This window comes from Solanum pennellii, chromosome 7, assembly GCF_001406875.1.
Source record: "Solanum pennellii chromosome 7, SPENNV200".
NCBI classification, from domain to species: domain Eukaryota; kingdom Viridiplantae; phylum Streptophyta; class Magnoliopsida; order Solanales; family Solanaceae; genus Solanum; species Solanum pennellii.
The window spans coordinates 16,171,460-16,191,587 of NC_028643.1; the positions used below are offsets into that span (position 1 = coordinate 16,171,460).

Consider the following 20,128-nt stretch of genomic DNA (forward strand, 5'->3'; position numbering starts at 1 on the left):
GACATACAGTATATAGACACGCATGGACACATGAGGCACATAGGCGACTAGTCGTTGAACGTTTTGGTCGTCCCTCGACGTTCGACTTCCAAATCATTTCAAACTTTACACACTTCCTATAAAACATATTATAAGTCATTTTTAGGACCTTATAAACTTAATAAAAACATGTTAGGTTCTAGAACCCTATCTCATTTTGGGGTTTTTACAGTTGTTAATTTAGTTACCCATGCAAGCAAGCTAACAATTCATAGATTATAAGTAAGAAATCATGAACTAAATTTAACGATATGAAGAAAGAAAGAAAATCAACTTGAAATTGCAAGATAAAACTTCAAAAAAAATCTGTAAATTGAGTGATTGCTAATGTTTGCAAAAATCAATTTTCAAAAACAAAATAGAACAATACTAAGAGTATCTAACCTCAAAAAACGAGGTTTTAATCCCCTATTTATACGAAACATTTTTACAAAGAAAAAGGAATTAAAATAAGAAAAGTTTTTCCTGAAACGCAGCATTGATCGACGACATCAATTATGAACCGTTGGTGGAACGTCGGTCCGTCGACTGCCGCCTTCGGCTCAGACTTATAATAGTTTTCCTCCACCGGAGAGCACCTTCTCTGAATGAAACGATGGACCTGTAGTACGGTCCGTCAACTCATCTATGGTCAATTAATTCTCCTCCGTTGTTGCACACTTAGAATCGTGAGAAATTAGGTAATACAACCTTCTCTGATCCAATTGATGTTTCAGGAGTATGATCCATCGTTCGACCGATTGACCTTCGTTTGATCGACGGACCATTGTTTCAGGTCTTGGTTCCATACTTAAGATAGATTTCCTTGATCTTCTCCCTTATCCTGAATTGGTCATCCACGGTCACCACCTACGGACCGTCTATTGAATAAAGGGTCGTGGATTCCCTTCGTAGGTCATCTTCTACACTTTTTTCCAACTGCCTTCTGCTTTTTTAATCTGGACATCTTTCCTACAAAACAAACACAAAAACATGTTTAAACTACTACAAAAAGTCTCTAGACACACAAAAATCTTAAGCATATTGCATTGAAAGCACCATGAAACCACGGTACATCAGTTAGATACATATATCTCGCGGTCAAAATATGGTATATATTTCAAACTTTTTGTGAATCTTAGTCATTAGGATATAAAGTAGTGAGAATTATGTATAAATTTATATGCTACGTATTAACTGCATATTTGTAATATCATACTCTTCAAATCTGAAATTGTGTGTGGGCAAGATATTTCGTCTAGTTGAAATCTACCATAGTTACATATTTATTCCTCAAGGCTAACAATGTATCTTCTTCCGTATTCATACACTAAAAGAATATATTTAGACGATGTGATAACATATAAAGATTAAATAAGTCAATGAAACATTAAATAAAATACCATTTTTTGGTGTTTTTGAAGTAATACTGGTCAAATTTGTAATGAATAAGAAATGACAGACATGAAAAGGTATAAGAAAAAACATGCTTGAGTTTTGGTCGAGGAAAATTGGACATAGCAAATAATTTTGTGGCATCTCAACCAGTAAGACGTATATCTCCATATGTACCAAATTAACAACCCCATCATTTTAATAAAAATTCTTTTTGCTCTTATTTGAGCAAAAACATTAATTTTTTTTTACCAAAATCAGCAAAATTGAACCATTAGATCTTTTTGTGTTCTTTTGATCATCTATTAATGGGGTTTGATATATCTATGAATCTAAGATCACTTTATACTTATAGGCATTTCATTTATTGTATTAATGGTGAATATGAGATTCCATCACTTTTATAACCTTCATATCACACCTCGTTCACCCAAATTCGTGAATGCCTCAACAAAATTGATATGTTCATCTTGTATCAAAAACTTTAACGAATTTTTTGAAATTATCTTTCTACATTAATGGTTGTTCAATGGAGAATATATAAATTTGAATTTTCATATTCATGCAAATTTGAAAATTAATATTCATGAATTTTTTACTTGTTAGGATATGGATTGTCAACTAGGAGTTAATAAAGAAAATTAAAACAAGGAAGAATAGATTTAGGTGTGTTAATCAAGGAAACAAAAATAAGTAAAAATAATTTTACCATATTTGTTCCATTGTAAGCGCAAAAACAAGTTGTTTAGAATGTAGCAGATATAATATATCCAGACGGTAGGTATCTATCCAGGTGCTTTCTTTTTTAAGGGATTTTTGTAAATTAAAAAAAGTAGGGATATGATGTAATTAGATCTTACACAATGTAATTCCTATAATTTATACTTTTATTAAATTTGTATTTTTTTATTTTGGGCCTTACCTCCTTTGTTTGACTTATATATTATTCTCATGTTAGTACAAGATAGGTGGAAGGTTGGATTAAGGCTCAAAGAAATCAAGCTCAAGACTAGTCTAGGAAAAGTGCTAAATATTGGGCCTTTGGATCCAGAACTGAAATTAGGCCCAAGTACTGGCCTAGGTGGACATATTCAGGCTTGGGCACATATCTTCTTTCCGTATTTCATTTATTTAAAATGGTGGGAAAATGGTAAATAATATGGGTATTCATTCATATTACCCATATTACATGAATTGGGCATTCAACTCATTATTAAATGGGTAAAATGAGTAATACCCATATTACCCATTTTAAAATGGGTAGTTAAATGGATAAAATGGGTAAAAGCTAACAAAAAAGTGATAAAGGTTCGGGTAATCTATAAAATAAACTTGAAAAAAAATTAACATTTAATTTTGGATAGGGGTTGTAGGGATTGGGAGGTGGTAGGGGGTCTAGGAGTGGGGGCCAGAAGGGGTGGGGGGGTAGTGGGTATGGGGAGGGGGATGGTAGGGGATGGGGTTTTACTTTTTTAAAATATTTTGTTAACTTTTTTTTATGGGATGTAGGTGGTGGGCCATTTTATCCATTGGGTTAACTCCTTTTATCCATATAAAATATGAGTCGAGTCGGGTAACTTACCCATTTTTATATTATCTAATTTTTTATCAACTCATATTTGACTCTACTCACTCATTTTCCACTCCTATTTATGGCTAACAAAATGTTTAATTAGAAATAGTATAACGAAGAGGGTTGTCATGTCTGCTACAAAAGTCCAAAACATGTATATTACGGACATTGATTCAATTGAAGGAGATGATATTTCTTGTCTAAGTGATCAAACCGATGATGCTAATCTCTAGCACCAACATCTATGTCATGTAAGTTCTACTCTATTGAACAAACTTGTTGGAGGGCACCTGGTCCATAGACTACCTAGGTTGAAGTTGACCAATTGTTAAGTCTGTAGTGTCTGCGCAAAAGGGAAACAAACTACGTGATCTTTCAAGGCCAACAAGGAAGTCAGCACAACCAGACCTTTAGAGCTCTTTCACATGGACTTATGTTGACCTATTTGAATCCAAAGCAGAGGAGGTGAGAAATATATTTTTGTTGTTGCTTATGATTTCATTAGGTTTACATGGAGCATGTCCTGAGAAAAAAAAATGAAAAAGCCGGAAAAAATGATCATATTTTCAAAGACATTCAAACAAAGTTAAACTTCAAAAGTGGAAGCATTAAATCTGACCATGGCACAGAGTTTGAAAATTCTAGGAATGATGGATTTTGCACTGAGAATGGCATCAACCACAAATTCTCGGAACTAAGAACTCCTCAATAAAATGGGTTTATTGAAATAACGAATAGGACATTGGTAGAGATTGCTAGAACTATGTTTATTGATTCAGGGCTTGTTATGAGTTTCTGGGCTGAAGAGGTCTATGCAGCATGTTATGTGACAAATAGGTGCCTTATCAAATCACTCATCAAGAAACACCCTATGAGATGTTAAATAACAGAAAGCCTTTAATTGCTCAACCTAGGACATTTTGATGCAATTGATTTGTGCTAAACAATGGGAAAGATAACCTAGGCAAGTTTGACGACGGGAGTGATGAAGGTGCTTTCGTTGAATACTCATCTACAAGAAAGGAATACAAAGTGTTTAACAAAAGAACCCTCTGTGTTGAAGAAAGCATTAATGTCAAGTTTGATGAATAAAAAATGAGGAGTGAGAACAAAGAATACCACGAGTTTGAGGAGCTGATAAAAGGAAAACAAGAGGATCAGGGTAATGAAGAGAAGGATGCAGAACACTCATGAGGACCTGGTCCTTCAGTCTCATCAAAAAAAATTTTTTCTCCAAATCCTGAAGAAGATGAAGGTGATTCTGATGCTAAAACAGAAGAGGAGATAACCAGGAAGTTCGGATGGAAGCGTCAATCTTCACATCCACCAGAAAACCTTATTCTCGACTTGATTTAGGAATTCAAAATAGGTCCAAATAAAAAAACCTAGTGGAATACTCAACGTTCAAATAATCCACAAAACCCAAGAATATTAAAGAAGCTTTGAATGATACAAATTGAGTCATATCTATGCATGAGGAGCTTCACTAGTTCGAGAGAAGAAGAGTGTGGTACCTAGTTCCAAGATTAATTCATAGAACCATTATAGGTACAAGATTGGTGTACTGAAATAAACTTGATGAGCATGGTACCAATACTACAAAAAAAAGACCGGTTTTGCAAGGGTACAATAAAGAGGAGGGAATTGATTATGACGAGACCACTTCAACTGTGCTAGAATGAAATCTATCAGTATCTTGATCGCATTTTCTTCTCACAAGGAATTCAAGTTTCTTCAAATGGATGTAAGGAGTGGTTTCATAATTGGCAATCTTAAAGAGGAAGTATATGTAAATAAGCCCAGGCTTTGAATGTCACACCCTGAGCTACCCCCGAGATGTAGACACGAAACCTAGGACCACAAGTGATCCAAAGCTAACCCTACGGGCATGATCATGAGCATAGTGAATATAATAAACTGAATGCAGAAGCTAAATAATAATTTAAACTAAAAAGATGAAATACCCATATTCTATAAATGAGATATTTGAAACAATCAGTTTAACACAAAGATATAATTAACTCAACACTAGGCTTAAACTAACTATGTCTGAAAAAATAACCTCTAAACTTGACTAGAAATACTGGGACAAGCATCAGCTAAATCTAGCAAAAATTGAAACTAAAAGACTAAATACTGAAAAGAAACTCATGACTGTGGTCCTAAGAGAATGATGACCCACCACTGAATCTGCTGAACTGAAGATCGGAAATCAATCTATGTGTGATCTGTATGCTGAGAACCTTAACCTACATCACGAGAAAATGTAGCACATGTATGCGTCTGTGCTTGAAGGATACTGAGCATGTACGATAGGATAAAGCTTAAATAAAGCATAACTGAACAAGTACGACAGAAAATATAATAATCTGAACATGATGTAGAGAATTGTGAGCTAACTGAATGCAATGACCAATTTATAACATGCTGAAATAGGATACTGAGTATACTGATAAATGGTTAATGAAAGAGAGTCTGACTGAACTTTGGAATCTAGTAATAATCGATAATAAAACCACCTGAGTTAAATGTGGAGTCCGATGTATATGCCCCATCGAGAGGACCCAATATACCCTGCCAAAGGTATAAAGGCATGCTGGCGTGATCACTAAACTGATTGTCCACAGAGGCACTTACAACCTACTTGGCTAGTAGTTCTAGGTCTAATTCGGTACGCTTAACCCTAGTCCAACTCTATATTATGCTACTCCCATTGATTTATGTAGTTAACTAATTATGTTTGAATTTCTCTAATAACTGGATAGCTCAAAACTGAACATGCGAATTGAGAATGCAAAATTTGATCTGATAAAAATGCATTAAAAATCCAAGCATGTATAACTGAATAGCCGAAATAGCTTACCTAGCATTTGTAATTCAAGAACTAAAGAATACAAAGCTAGGTTTCTGAACTTCATGCGATAAACTAAATAATAACTTTACAATCTGATTTGGAACATATATTTAGTGAATTCATGAAGTTCTATCAATGTTCTAGAAACCCTAGGTTTATACATGATAAGAGAATCAATAACTGACTGAAACTAGGGACCTAACGGGTAAAAGGAACCCACTAGTGAAATCCCACATACCTGGTGATGAAATTCACGAAGAAACAGTTAGATTTTGGGGCCGGAACTGGTGGAACATTGTTGCGTTCTTGAACTAGGGTCATTGACATTTTTCTCCTTTCTTGCTTCTAATTTTCTATGTTTTGATTAATGATTTTAATTAGGGTAAGTTTTCGTTTTGTTTCTAGGCTTAAACTGACTAAAATCTGATAGTTTTGGGTAAAATGATGTATCTTAAGTATCAGACAAAGTGGGAAAATACCAAAAGACCCTTGGGTCAATTGTTGTCAAACCAAATGATGACCTGGTCATACGGTCCGTTGTTCCATCGAGGGTCCATCGTTTGGTCCGTAGGTTGGGCCTGTTCGACAGGCCTTTACTAAAATGAGCATAACTTTGTACTAAGAGGTCTGATTTTAGATAGGCCGGTGCCTATAGAAAGCTAATTCAATTATCTATCTGTTGATAGGTCATAGGATACCTAATTCATTTTTTACTAAGGTTTATGACCATCTGAAGTTGACCAAACTGCATTCGCCTCTAACTGTCTGCTAACTTCCACCTATTGTCAGACTTACGGACTGTAGGTCGAATGACGGTCCGTGCTGGTCAACCGTGGATCCTATCAGAGAGTGGGAGAATGAGGTGTCGATCAACGGACTCAGACTACGGACCGTCACTCAATCCGTCGTTCGACACTTAGTCAAATTTTCCTGGGCTGCGATTTTAGGGGTTTCTGACTCCATCAGTGGATGTGCCGAACGGACCGTGGGTCAGGCTACGGTCCGTCTATGGCAACCGTCTGTTGCACCTATAGATTTTCTAAAAACTGGGTTTTGGTCCGTTTTCGATATGGGGTGTTACATTATCTCCCCCTTGGGAACATTCGTCCTCGAATGAAGACTAAACTACCTGGAATAGAGGGAGAGAACTGAAACCCTACTACTAAACATTGAGAACTCACTTTTTGATTGAATTGAGTTCCGAGAACATGAAAATACGCAGAAATGCAAGTACTAACTGAGGGAACATCATTCTAAGACTGAAAAACTGAAGAGGAACTACTACCTCAAGATGGAGTGGAATCGGACGGAAAGAGGTGAGGATACTTGGCTTTCATGGATGTTATCGCTTCCCAAGTAGCTCCCTCTATGTATTAACTGCTCCACAAAACTGACTGCTCCACAAAACCTTGACTGAAGCGACTTCTTTATTTCTTAACCTTCTAACCTGACGGTCAAGAATCTCAACTAGTGCATCCTCGTAATAAAGACTAATCTCAACTAGTGCATCCTCGTAATAAAGACTATCTTTCACCACCACAATCTCTAATGTCACTACAGAGGCTGGATCACCCACACACTTCTTCAAGAGTGATATGTGGAAGACCGGATGCACTACTGCTAATTTTTATTACGACTCTAACTCATATGCCACCTTTACAACCCTTTTAAAGATCTTGTAAGGGCCTACATATATAAGACTGAGCTTCCCTTTCTTACCAAATCTCATCACCCATCTCATAGGTGACGCTTTCAGGAAAATCTAATCATCCACTTGGATCTTTAATTCCATTCTTCTCACATTTGCATAATATTTCTAATGAATTTGGGCTGTCTTTAGTCTATCTTTAATGAGTTGCACTTTCTCCATAGCATAAAGGAATGAATATGGCCCTATTATTGCTGCTTCACCTACTTCAAACCAACGAACAAGAGATCTACACTTGCGTCCGTACAAAGTCTAATAAGGGGCCATATGAATGCTGTAATGGTAGCTATTGTTGTAGGCGAACTCAATCAGAGGAAGGTGATCATCTCAACTACCCTAAATCGATCAGACAAGACCTAAAATATCCTCTAAGGTCAGAATGGTACGCTCTGCCTGCCCATCCATCTGTGGATGAAATGATGTACTGAGGTTAACTTTAGTACCAAGACCCTTCTAAAATAACTTCAATAAATGAGAGGTAAATTGAGGACCTCTATCTGAGATGATAGAAAAAGGAACCCCATGCAACCTCACAATTTCATTAATGTAAAGCTTCGCATAGTCCTCTACCGAATTTATAGTGTTGACCGCTAAAAAGCGAGAAGACTTAATCATCCTATCAACTATCACCCAAATTAAGTCATGCTGTCTGCGAGTACGAGGTAACTCTGTCATGAAATCCATATTGATCACTTCCCACTTACAAACAGGAATATCAATCTCTTGAGTCATAACTCCTGGTTTCTGATGTTCTACCTTTACTTTCTGTCAATTGGGACACTTTCTCACAATGTCTACTATATTCCTTTTCATGCTATTCCACCAATAGACTTCCTGCAGATCGTGGTACATCTTAGTGGCACGTGGGTGAATAAAATATCTGGAGTTATGGGATTCCTTAAGGATATGCTTTCTCAACTCGCCCACATCAGGAACACACAAGCTACCCATGTAGCGAAGTGCACCATGTCCCCCTTGGGAAAACTTCCACTCTTTGATTTTGGATTGCATTCTTAAGTTCAAGCGAAATTGGATGACTTTCTTGCTTTTCCTTAACCTCTACTACCAAAGAAGATTTTGCCCCATTCTGAACTGTTAAAATACTATCTGATATTCTCATAAAGAGAACTCCTAAACGAGCAAGCCTGTAAACATCCTTCACTAGCTCTTCCTTTCTTCCTCAACGCGGGCTACACTACGCATAGATAATCTACTAAGAGATTCTGCTACTACATTCGCCTTGCCAGGATGATAATTCACACTCATATCATAATCCTTAAGGAACTCAGGCCATCTCCTCTGGCGAAGATTCAACTCTTTCTGAGTGAACATATGTTGAAGGCTCTTATGGTCAGTGAACACATCCACATGAACACCATACAAGTAGTGTCTCCATATCTTGAGTGCAAGCACCACTGCAAGCTCAAGGTTATGAGTTGGATATTTCTTCTCATGAAACTTAAGTTGTCTGGAGGCATAAGCTGCCACCTTATCTCACTTAATTAACACACAACCTAGGAGAACTCTACATGAATCACAATAGATCACACGACCTTCTGAACCCTCTGGTAGACTCAAGTCAGGATTTGTAGTCAATCTTGTTTTCAATTCTACAAAGATTTTGTCATAATCATCTGACCATTGAAACTTGACCATCTTTTGAGTTAACCTAGTCAATGGTGAGGCTATGGAAGAAAATCCTTCCACGAACCTTTTATATTAACCCGCTAGACCTAAGAAACATCTGATATCAGTAACAGAGGTAAGCCTTGGATATTGTTTCACTGCTTCTATTTCTGTGAATTCACTCGGATCCCTTCGCTATATACAAGATGATCAAGGAAAGAAACAGATTGCAACAAGAACTCACAATTGCTAAACTTAGCGAATAACTAGCAATCCTTAAGAGTTTATTGAACAATTCTCAAAGGACTCGCATGTTCTTTATCATTACCATAGTAAATGAGGATATCATCAAGAAAGACAATAACTGACAAGTCCAAGAACTGTTTGAACACTGTATTTATCATATTCATGAAAGCTGCATGAGCATTGGTTAGTCCAAATGACATAACTACAAATTCGTAATGACCATATCGAGTTCTTCACGATGTTTTCGGAATGTCACTATATATGACTCTAAGCTGATGATAACCCGATCAGAGGTTTATCTTTGAGAAGTGACTAGCACCCTGAAGTTGATCAAACAAGTCATCAATCCTGGGGATGGGATACTTATTCTTGATTATGACCTTGTTCAAGTGTCTATAGTCAATGCACATTCTGAGAGAACCATCTTTCTTTCTTAGGAACAATACTGGCGCAGCCCATGGTCAAATACTAGGTCTGATGAAGCCCTTATCTAAAAGGTCTTTCAACTTCTCTTTAAATTCCTTGAGCTCTGCAGGAGCCATTCTGTAAGGAGGATAAGAAATAGGCTGGGTATTTGGAATAACATCAATTCCAATGTTGATTTCCCTTTCGGGAGGGACTCCGAGAAGATCTTCTGGAAATACTTCTTGAAACTCATAGACTACTGGAACTCACTTAAGATTTGGGGTTTCAGAGCTAGAATACTTAACCCGAATTAGATGATAGACATAACCCTTAAAGATCACATTTCTAGCCTAAAGGTAAGGAATGAATCGACCTATAAGCGCTAAGCCACTACCCTTCCATTCTAGGATTGGTTTGTATGGAAACTTAAAATGAACAATCCTAGTTGTGCAATGGACTAAGGCATAACATGAATGTAACAAATCAATGCCTAGATTAACATCGAAGTCTACCATTTATAACGCTACAAGATCTACTAAGGTGACTTTCTTAGAGACTATGACAGGGCAATTTCTGTATACCCATCTAGCTATAATTGGGTCACCGACTGGAGTAGAGACTAAGAAAGATTCTAAAAGAGTTTCTGGACTAACACAGAATTAGACTGCTATGTAAAGAGTTACAAAGCAAAGAGTTGCCCCTGGATCTAACAATGCCTAAGTATCAAGGTCAAAGAATCGTAACGTACCAATGACTACATTAGGAGAACGTTCCTAATACTGGCGAGGCTTAAGAGCATACAACCTGTTCTGGCGCTGACCGCAACCTGTACCAGATGAGTTACCCTGTTGAGTTGGGTGACTTCTTGGTGCTGTTGAAGTTGTAGACCAAGCTCTACCATTACCGCCTCCTTGACCCTCTCTAGAAGGACAATCCCTCAGCCTGTGACAAGTTGACCGCACTTAAAGCATTCTTCTTTTCCTGTGAGACACTCGCCCAGATTGTTCTTACCACACATAGGGAAAGTGAGGTAAGTTTTGGTGCCTGAAACACTTCCCTGAGACTTAGAGCCTGGTAATCTACCCTTTTGGACATACCTGTTCTTTGAGGATGGAACACTAGCAGATGAAGGTGCTGGAGTTGAAAACTTCTGCTAACTTTGCGAGCCATTTCAACCACCCGATTACTACTGAGAATATTTATAGTTCACAGACCTAGCCTTCTTATTCTCCTTGGCATGTTCTCTAAGCTTATCACCCTAAACCTACTGAGCATGAATCATAATCCTAGAGATGTTCATATCTCCAAGTAACATAGCACTTCCGCACTCAGTTTTCACTAAATCCAACTTTCTTATCAAGAACTTATTCATCTGAGTCCTGGAGTCTGCAACCATGTGTGGAGCATACCTTGAGAGTTGGTTAAACTTCAGCCCATACTCTTGGACTGTCATGTTACCCTGCCTCAAGTTCATGAATTCCCGAGCCTTTGCCTACCTCATTTTTATTGGGAAAAACCTGTCGAGAAAAGTCTCACTAAAGCAATACCAAGTGATAGGAGCCGCATTTGCACCCCTATTCTCCTTCCACTGAGTGTACAAAATATGAGAAACATCTTTCAACTGGTATGATGGCAACTCAACCGGATCATTCCAAGTGACTTGCATTACCTTAATGATTTTCTTGATCTCATCCAAGAGATTTTGAGGATCCTCATAAGCTTGCGATCCTAAGAACTCAGGCGGATTCATACTAACAAAGTCAAAGACCCTTGCTGCTACTGATCCACCATTTTCATTCACATGAGCATGAATCGGATTGTTCTGGTTAGTCATAATCTGAGAATACATCTGTATGACATTTCCGAACTCAACATTAAAGACTTCATTATTTGGGAGAGGAGAAGCTGCATTTGCATTTCTTACATTCGCATTCCTAGCGTTATCACTATAAGGAGGAGTGATATGAAACATAGAACGTCAACTTAGAGTGGAATAAGATCATACCTTACTCATGATAACAGTAATAAGAAAGTGAAGTTTTCCTAAAACACTTTGTAGCCTCCCTCTCATTAGATGTGGTGCACTTCACACCCATGAAAAGAGCTCTACTTAGTGCGGCTTTTCAGAAATCCTAAGAGTCATGAACCTAGTGCTCTGATACCATGTTTTGTCACGCCCCAAGCAACCCCCGAGACGATGGAACCTAGGACCACAAGTGATCCCAATCTAACCCTACTGGCATTATCATGAACATACTAGAGATAATCAACTGAATGCGCAAGATAAATCATAATTTAAACTAAAAAGATGGGGAATACCCATATTCTATAACTAAGATATTTAAAACAATGATTTTAGTACAATGAAGTTATGAACTAAACATTGAGGTGAAACTAACTATGTCTGAGAATAGTCTCTAAACTAGACTAGAAATACTGAGACAAGATCAAAATAAGTCATGACTATTGCCCTCGGAGAATGAGGACTCACCACTGAATCTACTGAACAGAAGATTGGAAATCGATCTATGCGTGATCTGGATGTTGAGAACCTTAACTTGCATCGGGATAAGATGTAGCACATGTATCCGTCAGTACATAAAGGGTACTAAGCATGTAGGATAGGATAAAGCTAAAATAAAATCTAACAGAACAAGCACAAAAGAAAGTATAATAATCTGAACATGATATAGAGAGTTTTGAGCTAACTGAATGCAATGACCAATTTATAAAATGCTGAAACTCTATACTGAGTATACTGATAAATGGTCAATGCAAGAAAGTCTGACTGAGTTGTGGGAGCTACTAATAATCGATAATAAAAACACATGAGCTAAATATAGTGTCCGATGTATAAGCCCCATCAATAGGACCCAATATACCCTGCCAAATGTATAAAGGCATGCTTGCGTGATCACTAAACTCATTGTCCACACAGGGTCTTACAACCTACTTGGCTAGAAGTTTTGGGACTAATTGGGTATACTGAAACCTAGTCTTACACGGTATTATGCGACTTCCATTGATTTATGTAGTTAACTAATTATGTCTGAATTTCATTAATAATCGGATAGCTCAAAACTGAACATGCAAACTGAGAATGCAAAATTTAATCTGATAACAATGCAATAATTATCGAGGCATGTATAACTTAATAGCTGAAATATCTGACCAAGTATATGTAATTCAAAAACTAAAGAATACTAAGCTAGGGCTCTGCAATTCATACGATAAACTGAATAATAACTTTACAATCTGATTTGGAAGATATATTTAGTGAATTAATGATATGCTATCAAAGTTCTAGAAACCCTAGGTATAATCATGATAGGAGAATCAAGAACTGACTGAAAACTAGGGACCCAACGGGTGAAAGGAACCCACTAGTTAAATCCCACATTCCTGGTGATGATATTCACGAAGAAACATGTAGACTTCAGGGCTGGAACTACTGGAGCCTTGATGCTTTCTTGAACTAGGGTTCTTTATCTTTTTCTCCTTTCTTGCTTATAATTTTCTATGTTTTTAATATTGATTTGACTTAGGGTAAGTTTTAGTTATGTTTACAGGGTTAAACTAACTGAAATCTGTTATTTAGGGTAAAAATGACATATCTTAAGGTTTAAACATAGTTGGAAAAGACTAAAGGATCCCTGGGTTAATTGTTGTCGGACCAAATGAAAACCTAGACAGACGGTTCGTCATTCCATCGACAGTCTGTTGTTCCATCAACGGTCCATCATTCCATCTAAGGTCCATCGTTTGGTCCGTTGGTTGGGCCTGTTCGAAAAGACATTACTAAATCAGGCATGACATTTTACTCGAAGGTCTGATTTTAGCAAGGTTGGTGGTTATGGAAAGCTAATTCAATTATCTATCTGTTGATAGGTCATGGGACACCTAATTCATTTTGTGCTAACAGTTATGACCATCTTAAATTTACCCAACTGCATTTCCTCCCAACTGTCTGCTAACTTTCAGCTTCAGTCAGACCTATGGACCGTAGGTCGAATGACGGTCCGTGTTGTCAACCGTGGCTCTTGTAAGAGAGTGGGTGAATGGGGTGTCGATTGACGCAATCAGACTACGCACCGTAGTCGGACCTACAGATCGTCGGTCCGTTCGTCCTTTGACAGTTAGTAAAATATTCCTGTGATGAGATTTTGGGCATTTTTTACTCCATCGACGGATGTGCAGGACGGACCGTGGGTCAAGCTACGGTCCGTCGATGGCCACCGTCTGTTGCACCTGTAGATTTTCTTAAAAACTTGTTTTTTATCTGTTTTTGACACACACTACACCATTTTTGGCCTACGGCCACCGTAAATCTGGACAACACTTGTAAAGTGTTGCCTAAAATAATTTTGGGGACGCTTTTAAAGTGTAGCCCAAGTTTTTAACTTTTAGCTACAATAATATTAGAAACACTTATAAAGTGTACTCTTTATGGCCATAAGCTACACTTTATAAGTGTTGTTATAATTGACAACAACTATTTATATAAATGATCACACTTTTAAATTGTCATATTTTTATGTTTGTAAAAACAACACATTATAAATGTGGCCTTACTGTTTTCACTAAAATTACATATTCCCTCCAACATTTTTAACAATTAAACTTGTTTCCTGCGATTTTTAATGAGCAAAAAAGATAAAAATTAAAACTTATTTCTGGCCAAAAGAAAATACTTCACCTAAAGATTTCCTTTCCCTCAAACATCTAACATTTCCACTCCTCTCAAACTTAAATGAAGTGTGTGATTTTCAGCAGAGGACATGAAGAAATTGGCTTTCTCTCAAGAAGAACTAAGAACACGTACGATTTACCTCACAATTTTCCGTTAAACTTCAGCTGAAGAACACAATTTTAAGCTGGAGAACTGAAGACCAATATGATTTTTTTCAAGAAGAACTAAAAACACGATATTCTTCTTACAGATTCCATGTTGAAGATTGAAGAGATGAAGAACGCGATTTCCTCACAGATTCCTTGTTGAAGCGTTTTCCATCAGATTTCTTGTTTAAAATTTAACAAAATGCTTCACAGATGAACATGCCTCGGTCTTAAAGCTTTAGGTTTTTTGGAATGAAGTTTATAAGGTAAGAAATTCTATATTAAAAGTGTAAATTCTAGGTTTAGGGTTTTCATATTCTTGTGTATATTTGAAATTCTATATTTGAACTTAGGTTTTTGATATCTTGTGTTGTTGATATGAATTCTGTTGATTTTTGGGACTCTAGGTTGTAGTTCTATTAAGTATAAATGGGTTTATTATCTTTGGTAGTCTAGTTTTTTATTCTCTTGAATGTTGAATGTACCAGCTTAAGCTAAGTAGTCTTTCTTTAAAGATTAACTACGATTCTCTTCTCCTTAATACAAATTTTATCAAGAGTAAGTAGCTATTCTATTAATAATCTAGTACTAACAAATCTTCTTGTCAATTGATTGAATTTTTGTTTTGTGTATAGAAGAGGAGAATAATAAGGAATTAATTACTTTGGTGTTGTTGGAATGAAAAAAATGAAAATTACAGTTGAAATTCCATCGAAGAGGAAGAAAGTGCAAAAAATCATGAAGCATAGGCATATTCCTAAGCCGAGATATAGGAAATTACTAATCGAAAGCATTTGAGTGAGTTGGTTCCATCGTTAATAACTTGTCTTGACTTCTGATATAAATTCCTCTAACCTAATTCCAATGCACATTGTAGAATTGTAGTGTCAACTATGAATTACTTGAACTTCTCTATTATGGTCTGAATATATCTCATAGTCTTATTGTACTTATGTTCGAGCTTGTGTGCTCTTTTAGATGGGAATTTGTATGAATGTTCCAACATCCACTGCATAAATCCTCAGATGTTTACTTCCTTCTGTTAGTAAACCTCTGCTTATTTTCACAACAAATGCAGAATCACATGTCTAGGTTGTTGTTATGATGGTTGTTAATGAAATCATTTTTTATGTCTATTTAGGTGTCATTTTCTTTATGTTGTTTTTATATAGTACAAACAACTTAAGTTGAGGTGAAGTAAAAGGGGGGGGGGGAGAAAATTGGATATATACGAGTGATATAATTTAAATTTATTTTTTTAGGTTAAACTTTTTACTTTTTCCTCTTTTTCTAATTTTGGCTTGTTACTGCACTATTATTGTATATTTGGTTGGATCAAGTAGTAGTTTAGTTGAGACTTTGGTACAACTATCAAATGAAAATTACAGACATGTTATATAGCTAGGAACACAAACAGTTGAGTTTTGAAATATTTGTGATTCATTTTGTTTGGTTGTAGATTATGTGAGTCTATGTATGAGTAAGATGCCTTTATTTGTATCAGGCATTTGCATTTCATGAATCATTAATATGCAGGCTGTAAGCTCTGTTGTCAAAGGTCACTTGGGCATCTTATAACAATTTTACCATTAAGAGTCAATAAAAGAACCACTGTTTTTTCTTTGTGGATGAGTTTCACATAACTAATAGTGAATATCCAAATGTATTATTAAATATTTGTATTATAGAATAACTAGTTTCAAAATGGTTGATTCCTTGTCAATAAACAACAATTTAACGTTATATTGGATGGCTGCCCGCAGATGCTTTATTGATGACTAACTCAAATGCATTACCATGTGATATATTAATTTATAAGGTTGAAACTCAATCCTGCTTTTCACTCAGTAGACTCAAGTATAAGTATAAGTTGATGCATCTCCTCCATCTCCTACATTTCAGGTTTTCTCCGCAAATTAATGCTCATACCCAGGCAACATTTTTGTTTAATTTTTTTGCTCTTAAGTTCTAACGTGAGGTATATTAGTCTCTTAGTCATTTATGGGTTTTTATTTTGTTTAAACTGTTACATGGTGTTTCTTACATCAATTTATCATTATGTTATGTTCATATTTATCATCAATACGAAGATTCTAACTGAACTGTATGATGTTAAAATTTAATCATTGTTTGTGATTATTTGTGAAGCATCTACCGTTTACTTTAAAAACATATGTCAAACCATGTTTTGCTAGTGTTACCTCAAGACTTGAAAGTTATAACAATGTCATCTTTACCAACCATTTGAATTATTGCATTAAAACTATGGTCGTACAATTTCTTCCCATCTTGTGGTTCAGTTTCCTTCGCCATACAAGGTCTTATTATATCTCATAGGTCATTGTTGATGTAGACAAAGAAGTGTCCTTACAGCCCATAGAAAAAAGTTTTTATAATTTAGGGAGAAGTGATATGGTGACACAACTCTCTAGGATATCATGTAAGCTTGAATTTACTATTGAAAAAGTAACAAGAAAATTATCAAGACCATTGTAGGAAGAGCCAGAGATATGTGACCGGAACAGATGGTTGCCTGAAATACATGAGTTTGGTGCCTCAGATGTTTTCTGTAAAGAGTTGTTGCTCCTGAAAAAATCATAGTGCTTCCTAAATGATCGCTAGAAGTAAGAATTTTACTTCCTAGAATAATCAATCAGAAAGATATGATTAACAAAATCACCGAAGATATATTCAAAAGGTTCTCTCCTCTGTTTTTCTGTTTGTCTTATAGTAGTTCTACACTTTGATAGGTATGTGCAAAACATGTATTAATCTTCTCACATCAAATGCCGTTTATATTATAAGAATTTTTCTGCCTTATATCTATTTCTTGCTCTTCTTCTGTCACACTTGTCTCTTTTGCTTGTAATCGTAAGTTCGTTATTTGCTCTCAGGCTAGCAAGAAAATTACTAATGTTAAATTTGTTTTAGATTTTCAAGTTGTATTGAAAGATCTTCAAAAAGCTCATAGTCTTGCAGCTAAGACAGAAAAATCACATTCGCCTTTCGTTTCCCAAGTAGTTCTTCCTTCTAGTTAAGTGATGACCATAGATTATACTAAACTGGGATTAACGTCAGTTTTCCCTGATATTGCTTACTTGTATGAATTCCATTTGGTCTCTCTGCTTTCAAAAAGTATGTTCAGCTAAATCCTTCTTTGAAGTGGATGTGTTTGGGGAAATTTACAAAAATAGGAGGCAACAAGTATTTTTCTTGAAGGAGGTACTAGATATTCACGCTAGTGACACTACACAATGTTTTGGATTATATAGGTCCACGACTGATCCTTGCATGTCCAGAGAGTATGTCAATTAGTCCAATTCTTATCCATGTTTTTTGGATTACAAAACCATATGATTACTAAGATAGAACTATCGAAGGTATCTTTATGCAGATTTCTATAAAGGTGCAATCTGGGCAGGCACTGAAACCCTAAGGACAGTGGAACATTTAAAACGACCAAAATTCCATTTACTTGCGCTGGAAATTCCTCTATAACTGTCATTACTTATAGGAAGCAAAGTTCCAGCTTTGTGCTACATTTTCTCATATGGTGAGGATAATAATAAAGATGTATATAACCTAGCAAGTGGTGTTGTATACAAGGTTGTTCGTCCCAGTCGATGAAAATACACATGTTCTAAGGAAAATGTTATTGATATAGTTACTCAAACTCCTGCTGGTACTTCCCCTCGTTCAGCAGCAATCATGTTTACAGGTTCATACATGAATTTAGTATTACTACTATTGGCTTTTTGGTTGATGGCCATCAATTGATAATATAATGGATGTTGCTTAATCTATTTTATCTGAATAGAGGAACACAAATAGGTTTCTTAATTAGTTTAAATAGTATATACAATTGCTCTTTTTGCTTCTTTTGGTTCTTTGCATGAGTATTTTTTTCGGACTTTTTGCCAATTCGATGTAATATATGCAAATGCTGCTTAATAATTTATGTGTATTGTCAATTCATTTATCACTACTGACACTAGAATAAATCATACTGGCTAGTACTAGAATTTTGAAAGAGTAAATTGTGACTATTTTTCATACTCCGTATGTCAACATGAACTTATTATCTTTATTTACCAGGTGGTCTGTAGATAATGAACAGGAATTCGTTGGACAGGACAATGATTTTGAGTGAATGCAAATAGTTGAACCTGTTATAAAAATGGTATACCGAAGCTATATATGGTACTTCCATTGAAAAAAACAGAATGTTGTTGTTTGCCATTTTCCAGATACAGATCTTGGTTTTGTGTCTTGCCAAGCAAAAGAGATGTTAGACCATCTTGAGAGTGTTCTTGCATCTGAGCATGTTCTGAAGAGTGGGCAGTTCATTGTTGAAGTTAAGCCTCAGGTTTGCCATATCTTAGCCTTTGCATTTGATTCTGACTTACTTGCTCCTTCTGTTTAATAGACGAATCAATCAACTACACCTCATTTCATGGAAAACCTACCTCGTTTAACTTGACCGGATAATATAAACAGGTACAAACTACAAGACCTAATAAATATAGTAGGAGATATGTATATTGTTGTTTTGTTCCTTGGCGGAACAAATAGATTCTACTGTATTTTCGAGGAGGAGGATGCTGGAATTGCCAAAATAAATAAGCAATACCAAAATAAGAGAATGATGACAGACATCTCATTGTGATTGAGGTAATGTACTGATTCCTAGTGTATGATGTGATGTAGAAAATTAGAGCACAATTTTTTTTATCCTTCAACTGATTTATCCGGTATATACTCTTGAATCTATGAGTAGCTAAACAAATTTATTCCTGAAAATCTCTTGTTGATTATAATTGTTTATCATGTCTTAATAATGTTATAATAAGCATCTTTAGAAGGTTTGCTACAGAACTATTCTATGAACAAGTATGCCCAGACTATGCCATCCTAAGGTTGAAACCGGTAGGCAAGAAGGTCGTTTAGGGGAGTAAACAAAGTTGAGGCGCTGTTAGGGTAACTAATCAAAGAAGAAAGCTGTAGTAGTGACTAGACGAGATGGTTATTAAATCATTATTATTACATAATAGATAAATATAATTCATTAAGAGGTTGGAAGGAATAAAACTTTTAGCAAAAATGAATAAGATGACTACCTATTTAATTGATGATAATGATGAATATAAGATATTACTACTTTATATACTAAAGAATCTTAATACTGACATAAAAAGAGAAATTTATGATAAATTGGTAACATATGAAATAATAGAGATAACAATTCAAGGTTGGACTGAGTTAACCATACAAAGTATACAAGACGAACTTTATTATGATATGTCTGATTTATATGATGATTTAGATATTGGAGATTAATAAAAATGCCTGAAAATTGGATAAGACGAAGTATGACATATAGAAGAAAGTTAGTTAAAAACCCAGAAAAACTTAGTAAGCTTTTCAAAATTTTATATAGAAAAATATAATGAATAAAAGTAAAGAAATT

General features: G+C 35.7%; 1 long non-coding RNA gene across 4 annotated transcripts in view; it reads left to right on the forward strand.

The window, feature by feature from the left end:
• The first annotated feature begins 14,469 nt into the window (after positions 1–14,469).
• The window catches only part of LOC107024490, an 11,042-nt gene continuing 5,383 nt past the window's right edge, over positions 14,470–20,128 (forward strand). For 2 of the 4 annotated variants that reach the window (XR_001457356.2, XR_001457358.2), the window contains exons 1-3: positions 14,470–14,643; positions 14,766–14,927; positions 18,757–19,332. This is a non-coding gene — a long non-coding RNA (uncharacterized LOC107024490). Of the gene's footprint in view, positions 14,644–14,765; positions 14,928–18,756 lie in introns of all 4 variants that reach the window. The other 2 variants (XR_001457357.2, XR_001457355.2) reach the window with 2 other exon arrangements.